Raw genomic sequence first — 15157 nt, forward strand, 5'->3', positions numbered from 1 at the left:
GGGCCCCTACTGTTAGTGTCCCACCCCTGCAAAATGTCAAAAATAGAGAGAGCAAAAAAATGCTCTCTCTCTTGCTTTTCTCCTTCTAGCCATTTCTATTTTCGGATTGTTTACATTCTACGTTGCCGACACAGCTGACTGACTGTGATTTTTTGTTCTGAGGTACATTGTTTGGGATATTGATCATGCTGTTTTCAGTAGATTTCGCTGGTTCCTGAGCCCGTTCCGTCTCGCCTGTTTGGGAAGTGCTTCACATACGTGATTGCACAACACGAGATGATGTTTCACCCGATCAAGAACATGGTCTAAATCCATTTTTTTCATGTTTCTGAAAAAATCTTCCACCGTCGAAGAAAAATAGACTTTGTACAACTCAAATCAATTTATTATTCGATAATTAATGCACTATTTAGAATCATCCAACACTAAATCAAAATGATGCTCGACGGCATAACTTTTTACGGCCAATACTTCTCCTGGACCTGCAACCTAGCGAAGCACAGAACTGGACATTCCAGACTTTAAATCCTTCCGCAATGTCCAACGCTGAAGGTATCCGGCATCGTCTCCGACAAAGTCTCGGTTCGACCTGTTCCGATTTTTTAGTCAAAACATGACCAAAACCTCGCCCGTTCTCGTCTGCACATCCTCCGAGGACCAGTTACACCAAGCCGGATGCTCCAGGATGAGCAAGGAAACTTCATTCCACATATTTTTGCACCGGATTGGTCCGCGGATCTGTTCGCCTTCGGAACGGTCTGGAAAGGAGGATTTTTCGTACATCCTAGCTATTTTGCCAACCTCCTGTGGCCGAATGGTTACGGGTTTCGCCTCATAAGCGGAAAGTCATGGGTTCTTCTCAGGGTGGCAGCCTTAGGTTTAAGTTCAGAGGTAGCAGCAACCGTATGAGTATAAAACGGTTGCTTCACGTGCTCTTCTAGCATGTGATCAATCTTGGGATATTCCTTTGCGCCTCTTCCCAAAATACTTTCCTCGTGTCTTCGCATGTAAATAATGCCCAGCCGATCGGTATTGCACTGCAGTCCAGTCGCATTGTCCAGATCAGAGCAAAGGGAACACCGCAAGAGTAGCGCCGCAAAAAGACAATTGTCTTTACAAGACCCCGCGTGGCAAAATAATAGCTGCTGGGAAGAGCTTGAAAAATGACACGAAAAAATTGTCACCGCGGTTCTAGCGATACATAGCGCACAAGGCACAAGGAATGGAGTTTACAGCATCTGGATGGTACAGCACTTTCCCTCTCAATAGGGACTGTGTTATAGATCTGGAAATGCTTAATAACAGTAAAAATGGGTAACACGATACAATAGTCCTTGTAATCAGGATTCCGTGTCTTAATACTCAAACAGAAAGAGTAGCTATTTTGTACATTTATTTTATTACTTCATTAATTAAACTTACCTATTTGGTAAAAGAACAGGTACAACACCAGTTCTTATAGTTTTCCAAGCACAAAATAAATCCTCAGATTTTTGCCATTCTTCTTCACCACTGGTTTGTTTTTGTTGAATGGATGAGAGAGTAAGAATTACTTTTGTTTCTGTTTTATAGTGCTCTCTCATTCGCTCTTGTGCAACTCAATCCCGTGTTGCCAGTTTGTGGATATAAAATTCTAGCAGTGTTGCTAGTAGCAGCAATTAATCAGCACTATTTCAGCTGCTTCCAGAGCAGTTCTTTTAGAGCTGATTTGCTCTGAGTATAGCTATTTTATGACTGATGTGCTGTTGAATGCTGATTACCAGCCAATATATGATTTATTTTAATGCTGGATGGTTACTTGGGAAGACTCGGGTGAGCCATTCGGCCAAATTTCTACGTGATTATTTTAGTATGAAAATTGTTGGCGTACGGAGAAGATCTGCTGCCGGACTTGCGCTCGCCAAATTTTATTAAACATGGAAAAGACAGTAAGTTAAATTTAGTATAATTAGATTTTGTTTAATAATTCATGTTTATTTTGCAGATCTTTTGAAGCAGTATCTTCTTTCCCGGTAACCATGGATATCTGGCCATACCCCTCGAAAGTATTCCCAGGCGCAACTCTGCGATTTGGTCCGTCGGAATGACATTCATGGTTGAAGCTACCGTGGAGCGCGAGGCCACCGGAAATGTCACGAACATGGCCAACGGGTCGTCGACCTTTTTCTAGTGTGCCCGGAGAAGTTCGAGTACGGATCCAACTCGTTTCAGGCCATGGAGCTAGTGTCCGGCCTCGGTCCGAGCATCCACTCCGGGTTTTTTTTGTGGCCACTCTCTCATCGTCCAACTAGTTTCGCTACAACCGTAAGTTAAATTCGTGCTAATGAGATTTTGACGATGATTTTAAGAAACATTATTCCTTTATTTATCAGGAAAAAATTCAAATCACGGTGACAGTACCAACGAGGACAAAACGGCAACGACGGGTCTAGACGGGGCCAATCATGTATGTCACTGCTCGTAACAAAGATGACCAGTCAGACCAGCTGTCAGTTCACTCCGCCGGAACGATCACCTTGTGGCCAACTTCGATTCGTCAAGCGGAAATCAAAACGGATGCCCAACTTCGTCACTGAACACTACAAAATCGTGAATTTGAATTATTTTCAAAATGTTATTAAAAGAAAAGTTCAATAAACCATTAAATTAGAATTGAAAATTGCATTATTTTGTTATTTTAAACAGAAAAAATAATCTGATATAAGATTACATAAGTACTAGGGACCATCCATAAACCACGTGGACACTTTAGGGGGTATGGCGATTGTCCACGCTCCATACAAAAAAGTTTTTTTTGTTGTCCACGAGGGGGGGGGTTAGGATTTTCAAAAGTGTGTCCACCTGGTTTGTGGATGGTCCCCTAGAAGGTTCCTATAAAGATCACTAAAACGTTCATGTAGAATTCATCAGCTGATACATTTAGCTTTCACGTGTGAAACACGAAAAATCAACGTGAAATGATCTGGCCAAGCATATTCCGCTTCCACTAGAACCACCTCGTAGAAGTTACGTAAGTCACGTAACTTCGACGTGAATATTTTTTTTAGTGAATCACTGGAACAATGTTCTACTGGAAAATGGTAAAACTCATCAAAGTGTTCAAAGTATATATGAAGAATCAAGATGAAGACTGTTCCTACCATAGTGATATTATCTTGAGTTAATGTCGTGTACAACCTGTAAACCATTCTAATACGATTACATGATTCAAAACTGTGAAATAAAAGGAATTTTCCTTTTTGATAAAAACAATTCTAAAAACAAGATTTATAACAGACACGGTTTAATTGATATAAATGCAAATTTATTGTGCTGGTATGAGTTACTGAGTAATAAAGCTTGATCAATCGTGTTGTTGTGCTTAATCCAAGCTGATACTAAAAATAAATTGTAACATAAACAGAAACTTATTCTTTGAAAATTGAGACAATTCATCATTGCTGCTTTTGATCAGGTAGGTATTCGCCTATTATGGAATGGTGTAGACTCACTGTAGAGTATTTAAAAAATGTAGTGGAAAAACATCGATTCATTTCTTTTTTGCTTAACTGATGTCTTGTTTATGACAACTGTTGAAACAACATAATGCATTTTTCCATAATATTATTTTCAATTCATTTTATTTACCGAAATAACAATTTTACAATTATTGTGAATGGCTGGTTCATAGAGATTTGGTGTTCCTTGCAAATGTTTCCTTTTCATTAAATTTGGCAAAAAAAACCTAGTGAGCATAATATTATTTAAAATTGATTATTGTTATATGTTTATAATTTCCTCTAAAATAAAAAAAAAAAATCATCAAGTTTATTTTTTAACGTGCTGCCATGTGACATACTTTAAAAAATGTGTCAATCAAATGAATAATTTGTTTTTTAAGTGCCTACCCAAGTAACCAATCAGCACTAAAAGTTGTAATTGTTCAGCACTAAGAGCGCTTTACATGCAATGAATAACAGCTGAAATGTTTCGGAAATTGCTGGAAATGCGCTTTTACAGCTGGTTTGCAGCTGAATTTGGACTTTATATTTCTGTTTTAGAGCTGAGCCCCTACTGTTCTTGATCCGGACCTGCAAAACGTAAAAAAATGAGATGCAAAAATGTTGTTATCTCTTTCGCTCTCGTCCTCCTACCCCAGTTCTATTTTCAGTTCGTTTACTTCTTTACCGATACAGCTTGATGGGCATTCGTGGAAATACAATGTCCCATCCCAGAGGGTTCCGGAGTACCAAACCTTCTTAGCATGGTGCTCCCATCGAATACAACCAAAAATCTCGGAGCGTATGGTGGTGTGTCCCCACGCTTCTTCCTCCCCTGTCGATTCAGAATTGTGTTGTTGTTCGAACACTCAGTGCTCAAACTTACGAGTCATCTCTGCGATACGGCTTTACGCAGTAGGCCTGGCCGCTTTAACGCTTGTGATGTTTCAATGCATTCTAATGCAATGGCGCACTACAAATGTTAATAAATGACAAGAAGATTGCTAGAGCCCACATTAACTCAGTGCGGACGTTACGCATCGGCGGCCGTTACTGATCGTGTGGTCCGCCCTAGAACCGCCCTGGCGGACCGAGGGCGGGCCGCCTGGGCGGTTGAAATTTGACATTTGAAATTTTTCAATTTTGTCCGCCCTCCATCCGCCTTGGCGTGCCATGGACGCATTGCCTGGGCGGTTCAAACTGATCACTGAAATGTTTCAATATCGTTCGCCCCTCAATCGCCGCGGCGAGCCAAAGGCTGATTGCCGTGGCGGTTTGCATCTGAAGGAATTTATTTCGAATTTGACAATTCAGTCAGTTTTCAACGAGCTTCGGTGGGTGTTGTTATTTGATCGGCGGCTGCTGATTTTCGTTGTTAAGTTTGTGTTGTGTTGTTTAGATTGTTTAATTATGTAAACAAACAGTTGAAAGTGCGTTTGAAATAGTGATTGAAGGTTGTTTTGCAAGAATAATCGTTATTGTTGGTGTAATTTATGTGACACCCCTTATAAATATTGTTGGCAGATGTGCAATCATTTGGATTACTCAGAATTTGATATGTTTCATTGTTGTTATGATTTGATTTATTCTTTTTTGTATGTGTGTATGGCAATTTGGTGTACATTTTGGTAAAAAGTATATCTTTCCCAGGGAAACCTCTTGAAGAGTATCGAGGTGGCATTTACAAAGCGGATTTTGTGCCAATGTTTACTCAATTAATGTTAATGTTTTTTTGTGTGAATGTTAACACTCCAAAGGTTGCGGCATAGACTAATAAAAGACTACACAGTGAGCTCTGAACCATGACTCAACCTTTTTATGACCCCTCGGCATGGCCGGTTCACTGTCAAAAATGACAGATCAAAATGTCAGAAACTGGCTCCACTGTCGATTTTCTGACGTTTCATTTTTTTGCTTTTGTTTTGATTCTTGAATCTTAACAAACACACGAATTCGTTTTACGGGGTGTGATTTTGCCATCCCAGAAGAATCGAAGAACCGGAACTATCGACAGCTTATCCATGATTATGGCCATGAAGTTTGCTTTAAAATTTATATTTCACTTCTGTTCCGTTTGCTTTCATCCCAGTGATGGAACGGTTGGCCACTAACGGCATCGGTTCCGGGTTGATTAGCAGCTGCCGGATTCGGTCATGTAACGTGTCCTGGGACTTCCGACTACCGGTCGCAAAATGAATGAAGCCAGCGAGAGCAAGTTTTATGTAGCCTGTCGAAATCGAACGTAACTAAACCGATTTGTGACGCAAACCGGGAGGCGAACGGAATAAATGAAAGGAATAACTCCGAAGAGGCTCGACGACTTCGATCCAGAAACTTCTCTTCGTAGCTAGTCCCAAATCGTCTCTTAGACCATCTCGACAAGCGATTTGGACTTCAACAAATTGCGGCTCAATATTACCGGTGGTCGCAACCTCGGATCGCATGCCAGTGAGCTGGCTACCTGCACCGATTCGCTTAGCGTTTTTCAGATTTAATGTTACTTTCTTCAAAAAAAAAAAAACTGATTTCATTATTATCAAATTTTATTTCAAACATTTAAATACATCATATTTTGTATGGATTTCTTGATGGATTTCATTTATTCGACAAGATTTCTTTCAGAACGTAATCTAAATTTTAGATTTGCTGCATAGTTGGTGCATTCAAACTCAATTCAGTTGACAATACTAATACGGATTCATCGCATTCTGGTACACAAACACTTCCGGTTCCGTCGTGAAAACGATCGCGAATGAAGTTCCCGTCCCTGCTGGCCGTGTACACCGACAAGATGCCATCCTTCCGCTACTCATCGCTGAACCATCGCACGTGCCAGGCGGAATCGACCGTCCCGGTGGATGTCCTCCAGATTGCCAAAAGTTTTACGCGTGGACATCAACCATCACCTCTCGTAACGCTGCAACGACCTGCGCCACGTCTCGCCGAACATGAAGCGCGAAATCGTGCTCACCGAGGTCCAGCTGGTCGATGGACATCCGCAAGACGAATCTGTTCGACGATCCGAAAGGCAGGATCATCGGCACGGCCACATTGTCCAGGTCGGAAAACGATGACGGCCAGATTCATCCTAAAGCGATTGTTCAATCATCGTTGTTAAAGCTGCGCTCAGCTTAGTGGTCGGGCCCGGGTGTTTGTTTGTTTTCTTGATGAAGTCGACCTTCCGCCACCGCACCTTTAGGTCTAGATTCGCACCCGACTGTGGTATGAAAAGTTGAACGTGGAACTGGAACATATTTAAATCCGTCGATGGCTCAGAACGCCATCCCGGTTGAACACACTTTTCGTCAGTTCGCTCCCGAAATGAACCGCAACTTGACCCTAACCCCGGTCCGAACTCCCAGCCGCAACAGCCTCCTCCCTTTTTCCGAGACCTGCAGCACTTCCTTCATGTAGACATCGATTGGGGTAACCAACTGGATCACGGCCACTTCATTTGCACTCAGATTCGAACGCCTCCAGCGACTACTGGCACAAATCGGACGTCATGGTGAAGGATTTCACGCGTGAGTTTCGATTAGCGGGAGCTCTTCGTGCAAACCTAGCTGATCCGTTCGGTGGGGTTCCATTGTTATCTTTGCCTTAATGGCACCGTACCAGGAATATCTAAAAAAGAGTTTCTTAGTTCACCTTCACAAGCAATAACGTATATACTCAAGAAAAATCAACTTACCCGCAGGATTTGCCGATCTCTCAAACGAAAAAACTCCCATTCTGGAACCTGACACCATATTAAATGTTCAATCTTTGGCGGTCACTCCGCAAATTTTTGATTCGTTTGTGATTCGTTTGCTGTTGTGATTACCAAAACAAAAACAAATAAGATGCGCGCGCAAAGTAGCTCAAAACAAAACGGAGAAGGCAGTGCTGCCAAGCTAATCTGTCATACGGGGGGCGCGCCGATGCGGTTCAGCGTGGTTCACGCGGTTCACAGCTTATGAGTCATATTTTTTTGAAAATTTTGTTCTAAGTGTTTAGTCTTTAATTAGTCTATGGTTGCGGGTTCAGTGAAAGCAGTGGAGGCAATTAGTGGTGCAGCAGCGATTTTTGTCTTTCTTTTGTTTGACGTTTTTTAGGTGTGCATGATGCAGGACGTGGGTCTCGTGGCGCAGGGGTAGCGGCTTCGGCTGCCGATCCCGATGATGCTATGAGACGCGGGTTCGATTCCCGCCTTATCCACTGAGCTTCTATCGGATGGTGAAGTAAAACGTCGGTCCCGGTTTCTCCTGTCTCGTCAGAGGCGCTGGAGCAGAAATCCCACGTTAGAGGAAGGCCATGCCCCGGGGGGCGTAGTGCCAATAGTTTCGTTTTTCGGGTAGGAAGTAATTTCAATTATTTTCATTTTTCTGTTCTGCGGCAACAATATCATTTAAAATTGTGTTTAATTTTTTTACAGCTTCCTGGATCATTTATAAATGAACTGCTTATATGTATTTATCTATTCTTCATTTGATTTATTTGAATGTTTATATCATTCCTATTCCTTTTCCTTTTTTCTACCATTCCTCCATACCATATATGATTAAATTTCATGAACTAACGACAGTTACTGAAATAGCAATGGAACCATCTGAAGAATTTTTCTTTAAAATATAATTATCTTTCTTCCAGCTTCCGGGAATCTTCTTCAATTATAATGCCTACATTTATCTATTCACTAGATGATTTATTTAAATGTTTATATCCTTCCTTATTATATTCCTTTTCTTTTAGCAATGGAACCATCTGGAGCATTTGTCTTTTTAATTATAGTTGGTTGTTTTGCAGCTTCCCGGAATCATCTTTAAAATTACTGCTTATTTGTATTTATCTTTTCACTGTAAGATTTATTTTTATATTCATATCTACCATTCCCCCATACAATATATGATCAAATTGAATGACAAGAAAGAACATGGGGTGTAATCTACTAGGATACTTTCTTCGGATTAGCTGCGCTTGTGTTTGATTAGATTAGAGTATGAATTGTTAACATTCAATACGTTGCCTGTTTATATGTAAGTACCAATAATACATGAACATTTTTAATAATTTAGTTTTTAAGAATTAGTTAAAGAATTATTTTTATTTGCAGGAAATGGAAAATCTTCGCAACAAGTTTGCTTATCAATATATTATTTTGTTTCTTTATTTTTTTCATCATTTCACCTCAGTGAACTAACAACGCACGTAAGATGTATTGAGAACAAAATTATGTTTTTTTTTCTTCATATTTTTGTTTTATTTCTAAATTTCAGAACACAAGAATCTACAAAGATATGCATTTCTATATAAGGCACTTTGTGTTTTTTTCAGTTTTAGATGAACTTGAAATAACACTATCAGAATCCTGAAGGAACCTGAACGGGTATTCTGCTTGGGCGGATGAAATATGTATGAAAGGCGAATCGAGGGTGGGCCAAGCCGGTTGGGGCATTTTGGGCGGATGAACTTTATATAGGGGGCGGATCGAGGGCGACCCACTGGCGGACCATCTTACAGGGGCGGACGAACCGTATATAAAAGGCGGGTCGAGGGCGAGCCACGGCGGTTGGGGCTTTTTAGGCGGATGAACTTTCTATGGGAGGCGTATCGAGGGCGACCCACTGGCGAACCAATCTACAGGGGCGGCTGAACCGTATATGAGAGGCGCATCAAGGGCGAGCCAAGGCGGTTGGGGCTTTTTGGGCGGATGAACTTTATATAGGGGGCGGATCGAGGGCGACCCACTGGCGGACCATCTTACAGGGGCGGACGAACCGTATATAAAAGGCGGGTCGAGGGCGAGCCACGGCGGTTGGGGCTTTTTAGGCGGATGAACTTTCTATGGGAGGCGTATCGAGGGCGACCCACTGGCGAACCAATCTACAGGGGCGGCTGAACCGTATATGAGAGGCAAATCAAGGGCGAGCCAAGGCGGTTGGGGCTTTTTGGGCGGATGAATTTTATATGGGGGGCGTATCAACGGCGACCCGCTGGCGAACCATCCTACAGGGGCGGCTGAACCGTATATGAAAGGCGCATCAAGGGCGAGCCAAGGCGGTTGGGGCTTTTTGGGCGGATGAACTTTATATAGGGGGCGGATCGGGGGCGACCCGCTGGCGGACCATCTTACAGGGGCGGCTGAACCGTATATGAGAGGCGCATCAAGGGCGAGCCAAGGCGGTTGGGGCATTTTGGGCGGATGAACTTTATATAGGGGGCGGATCGGGGGCGACCCGCTGGCGGACCAACCTACAGGGGCGGCTGAACCGTATATGAGAGGCGCATCAAGGGCGAGTCAAGGCGGTTGGGGCATTTTGGGCGGATGAACTTTATATAGGGGGCGGATCGAGGGCGACCCACTGGCGGACCATCTTACAGGGGCGGACGAACCGTATATGAAAGGCGGGTCGAGGGCGAGCCACGGCGGCTGGGGCTTTTTAGGCGGATGAATTTTTAAAAGGGGGGGCGTATCAAGGGCGACCCCCTGGCGAACCAACCTACAGGGGCGGCTGAACCGTATATGAAAGGCGCATCAAGGGCGAGCCAAGGCGGTTGGGGCATTTTGGGCGGATGAACTTTATATAGAGGCGGATCATCTTACAGGGGCGGACGAACCGTATATGAAAAGCGGGTCGAGGGCGAGCCACGGCGGTTGGGGCTTTTTAAGCGGATGAACTTTCTATGGGAGGCGTATCGAGGGCGACCCGCTGGCGGACCATCCTATAGGGGCGGTTGAACCATACAAAACGGCGTATGTGGGGCGGATGAACGGCGGGTGAAACATTTCAAGGCAAACCTGGGCGACCCCGGGGCGAGTCGCTGGCGGACCAACGTCACGATAAAAAAACTGATCGTGCGCCAAATTGTTGCAAATTTTATCCGCCTGCGGGTCGCCCGTGGTCCGCCAAATCAAATGCTGGCGGATCGCCAGAGCGGTTTGGCGGTCCGCCAGCGAACCGCCGGCGGGCTACCCAGTCAATGTGGGAGGCGTCATCTAACCTAAGGCACTCTCCAGGATCCCTTCGAAAGATTGGCTGCGCTAGGGTCTGATTAGATTAGATTAGATTAGATTACCGATACAGCTTGATGGGAGGAAATGGTTGAGAAGGGGAAGAGCAGGGGGACAATGGGGTACGGACAGGGGTTTTTCACTAAATTGCCGCCGGGTTCGCATGTGTTCTACGCTATATCCCACACTGACTGGGCAGCCCGCAGGCGGATAAAATTTGCAACAATTTGGCGCACGATCAGTTTTTTTTATCGTGACGTTGGTCCGCCAGCGACTCGCCCCGGGGTCGCCCAGGTTTGCCTTGAAATGTTTCACCCGCCGTTCATCCGCCCTACATACGCCGTTTTGTATGGTTCAACCGCCCCTATAGGATGGTCCGCCAGCGGGTCGCCCTCGATACGCCTCCCATAGAAAGTTCAACCGCCTAAAAAGCCCCAACCGCCGTGGCTCGCCCTCGACCCGCCTTTCATATACGGTTCGTCCGCCCCTGTAAGATGGTCCGCCAGCGGGTCGCCCCCGATCCGCCCCCTATATAAAGTTCATCCGCTCAAAAAGCCCCAACCGCCTTTTTTTTGTTCATAACTTATTTTTATTAGGTCCTTTTAGGTGCTGTGACCAGGTTAGGACCGAGGATCAATAGTACAAAAAATAATAAAAGAAAAGAAAAAAAAACCGTAATTGAATTAGATGATCATTTGCTCGTGCCATGTGTCAGCAAGTGTGCGATCACATCAATCTGTTCCTCGGGTGTCTTGCACTGCCTCAAGCGTACTCGGTATTCTCGGTAAATGGCCCACAGCTCCACCCCAACCGCCTTGGCTCGCCCTTGATGCGCCTCTCATATACGGTTCAGCCGCCCCTGTAGGTTGGTTCGCCAGCGGGTCGCCCTTGATACGCCCCCATATAAAATTCATCCGCCCAAAAAGCCCCAACCGCCTTGGCTCGCCTTGGCTCGCCTTTGATGCGCCTTTCATATACGGTTCAGCCGCCCCTGTAGGTTGGTTCGCCAGCGGGTCGCCCATGATACGCCTCCCATATAAAGTTCATCCGCCCAAAAAGCCCCAACCGCCTTGGCTCGCCCTTGATGCGCCTCTCATATACGGTTTAGCCGCCCCTGTAGGTTGGTTCGCCAGCGGGTCGCCCTTGATACGCTCCCCATATAAAATTCATCCGCCCAAAAAGCCCCAACCACCTTGGCTCGCCCTTGTTGCGCCTCTCATATACGGTTCAGCCGCCCCTGTAGGTTGGTTCGCCAGCGGGTCGCCCTTGATACGCTCCCCATATAAAGTTCATCCGCCCAAAATGCCCCAACCGCCTTGGCTCGCCCTTGATGCGCCTTTCATATACGGTTCAGCCGCTCTTGATACGCCCCCCATATAAAATTAATCCGCCCAAAAAGCCCCAACCACCTTGGCTCGCCCTTGTTGCGCCTCTCATACACGGTTCAGCTGCCCCTATAGGTTGTTCCGCCAGCGGCTCGCCCCGATCCGCCCCCTATATAAAGTTCATCCGCCCAAAAAGCCCCAACCGCCTTGGCCCGCCCTCGATTCGCCTTTCATACATATTTCATCCGCCCACGCAGAATACCCGTTCAGGTTCCTTCAGGATTCTGATAGTGTTTTTTCAAGTTCATCTAAAACTGAAAAAAAAAAACACAAAGTAGAGTTTGTAGATTCTTGTGTGCTAAAATTTGGAAATAAAACAAAATTATGAAAAAAAAAAACATAATTTTCAAAATAATTTTGTTCTCAATACATCTTACGTGCGTTGTTAGTTCACTGAGTTGATGAAATGATGAAAAAAATAAAGAAACAAAATAATATATTGATAAGCAAACTTGTTGCGAAGATTTTCCATTTCCTGCAAATAAAAATAATTCTTTAACTAATCCTTAAAAACTAAATTATTTAAAATGTTCATGTATTATTGGTACTTACATATAAACAGTCAACGTATTGAATGTTAACAATTCATACTCTAATCTAATAAAACACAAGCGCAGCTAATCCGAAGAAAGTATCCTAGTAGATTACACCCCATGTTCTTTCTTGTCATTCAATTTGATCATATATTGTATGGGGGAATGGTAGATATGAATATAAAAATAAATCTTACAGTGATAAATACAAATAAGCAGTAATTTTAAAGATGATTCCGGGAAGCTGCAAAACAAACAACTATAATTAAAAAGACAAATGCTCCAGATGGTTCCATTGCTGAAAGAAAAGGAATATAACCCGCAACCTTTGGAGTGTTAACATTCACACAAAAAAAACATTAACATTAATTGAGTAAACATTGGCACAAAATCCGCTTTGTAAATGCCACTTCGATACTCTTCAAGAGGTTTCCCTGGGAAAGGTAAACAACAGGTAAACAATGAAACATATCAAATTCAAAGTATTCCAAATGATTGCACATCTGCCAACAATATTTATAAGGGGTGTCACATAAATTACACCAACAATAACGATTATTCTTGCAAAACAACCTTCAATCACTATTTCAAACGCACTTTCAACTGTTTGTTTACATAAGTAAACAATCTAAACAACACAACACTTCTCCCAACACGAACTTAACAACGAAAATCAGCAGCCGCCGATTAAATAACAACACCCACCGAAGCTCGTTGAAAACTGACTGAAATGTCAAATTCGAAATAAATTCCTTCAGATGCAAACCGCCACGGCAATCAGCCTTTGGCTCGCCGCGGAGATTGAGGGGCGAACGATATTGAAACATTTCAGCGATCAGTTTGAACCGCCCAGGCGATGCGCCCATGGCACGCCAAGGCGGATGGAGGGCGGACGAAATTGAAAGTGGAATCCCTCTAGTGGTAGTTTAGGAGAACTAAATTTAAACCAACAGATGGCAGCACCTTGATGTAAACAGTTACCGTATCGGGTAGTAACACTGGGTTTAATAAATTTTATTTGAAATTACCCATTTTTCAATGAAATGTTTAACAAAAAAGGGAATAAATAACAAATGTGTAATAACAATATTTCATTTTATATTGACTTAGCTTTGGATAGTAAAATATAGCCGAAAATTCAAATATTAAATATATTAATAAATTTAAGATTAGATTTACAGTTTGCGACGGTAGGACTTGTTGTTATTTTTGTTTATGTTTGTAGTATTTATCGGGGCTAGGACGGCGTTGCCCACGACCGTAGAGAATCTGTACGAGTGCCAGAAGGAGCGCGAGGTGGACAACCGGGAATCTAACATTCGGAGATTCCGACTCTATAGGCGATGGAGACGTTTGAAGTGTTGGCACGAAATAACGGACCGTAGGCTCGGGGTGGCAGTGCGTGGCCGAATGGTTACGCTGTCCGCTTTGTAAGCGGATGATTCTGGGTTCGATTCCCATCTGCTCCAACCTTCCATCGGATGAGGAAGTAAAATGTCGGTCCCGGCCTTGGTTGTTAGGCCGTTAAGTCATTCCAGGTGTAGGAGTCGTCTCCATGCCATAAGTACAAACAACACACCAAACCAAGCCTACTCCGGTGGAATCGCTGGCGGCGGTTGGACTCGCAATCCAAAGGTCGTCAGTTCAAACACTGGGGTGGAAGGTTCCTTGGAGTAGAAAGAGGTTTGGGTGCTCTCCCCATTCAAGCCTTCGGACTCCTAGGTTCGAGCAGAAACTTGCAATAGAGACCACAAAAGACCCGGGGGTCGTTGGTTTGATTTTTGAGGCTCGGGGTCAACGATTGCCTTCCCCGGTAGCAGGTCTCATTTGTTGGAGTTGGTCAGGTCGAAGCGGCTATGAAGACGCAGATCAAGGGGAGACGATTTAAGGAGGAGCTGACCCAACTGCAACAAGATCCGCTCCGATAATTTTGCCACGTTGATGGTCGCTTGCGTGTCCCCGGTGGATTACTTCTGTAAAAAGGTGTATCAGAAGTGGGTCGGTTGTTCCGTGAAAAAAACGGAGGAATCCGGCGGACAACCGACCGGAGAACCATCCAAGCATCGGCAACTGCACCGACGGACAGGACTCCGTAGCACCTTCCAGAAGAGAAAGAGGAACGATTGGGCAGAGAAAATTGCCAGCCTGGTACCAGTAGCGGAATCGTTGAAGTGCTTAACCGAAAGTCCAGAAGAAAAATAAATGGAAGAGATTCAGGCGGAGCGATGACTGGAAAAAAAATCGGGCGTAGAGGAGAAACTGGAAGGCAAGAAAGGGATCAGCTGAAGAGGACAGGCATCTGGCCGAGAAGAACTGCTGCAGCTTTGGGAGGCAGCGAAGAACATGATCGAGCTGACGGGAGTGTGTCCGTCTCCGCGGAACAGGTTGAAGTGTCGGATCACGCGGTGGCCGGACGAAGCGGACAAGAATCATCCCGAACAAGCGAAGGGTCATCCGGAAGATTTGTCAAAAAAACGCAGCTTTGGAAGCTAACGGAGAGGAACAGTGCGACGGGGCTGTCCTCATGAAGTGGGAGTCATCCTCAGGGAATCCAACCGGCGTTAGGTTTTTCGGACGCCGAGGACGTGACAGTTTAGTGGAAAGCAGCGCCAAGGAAAAGATCGCCAGATAGAGTAACGGGAAAGAAAGTTCAATTAAAAGCCCACGGAAACTGCAGCTGTTGTACTCGCTGGCCAATGATCTTGCGATGACCTAAACCCTCTAACACCCATGCTGATGCTGGTAGCATCAGCACACCACTAAATCCCT

General features: G+C 44.4%; 1 protein-coding gene and 1 long non-coding RNA gene across 3 annotated transcripts in view; one reads left to right on the forward strand and one right to left on the reverse strand.

The window, feature by feature from the left end:
- Positions 1-367: 367 nt before the first annotated feature.
- On the reverse strand, positions 368-649 carry LOC119769427. The gene is made up of 2 exons (XR_005278343.1): positions 521-649; positions 368-482 (listed from the first exon to the last, which is right to left on the reverse strand). It is a non-coding gene; the product is annotated as an uncharacterized LOC119769427 (long non-coding RNA).
- A 2492-nt stretch (positions 650-3141) lies between these two features.
- Positions 3142-15157, forward strand: part of LOC6053004 (calcium/calmodulin-dependent protein kinase type 1) — a 183256-nt gene continuing 171240 nt past the window's right edge. For both annotated transcript variants that reach the window (XM_038261823.1, XM_038261821.1), the window contains exon 1: positions 3142-3454. The gene's annotated coding sequence lies outside the window, so the exon portion shown is untranslated. The remainder of the gene's footprint in view (positions 3455-15157) is intronic.

This window comes from Culex quinquefasciatus, chromosome 3 (assembly GCF_015732765.1).
Source record: "Culex quinquefasciatus strain JHB chromosome 3, VPISU_Cqui_1.0_pri_paternal, whole genome shotgun sequence".
NCBI lineage: Eukaryota > Metazoa > Arthropoda > Insecta > Diptera > Culicidae > Culex > Culex quinquefasciatus.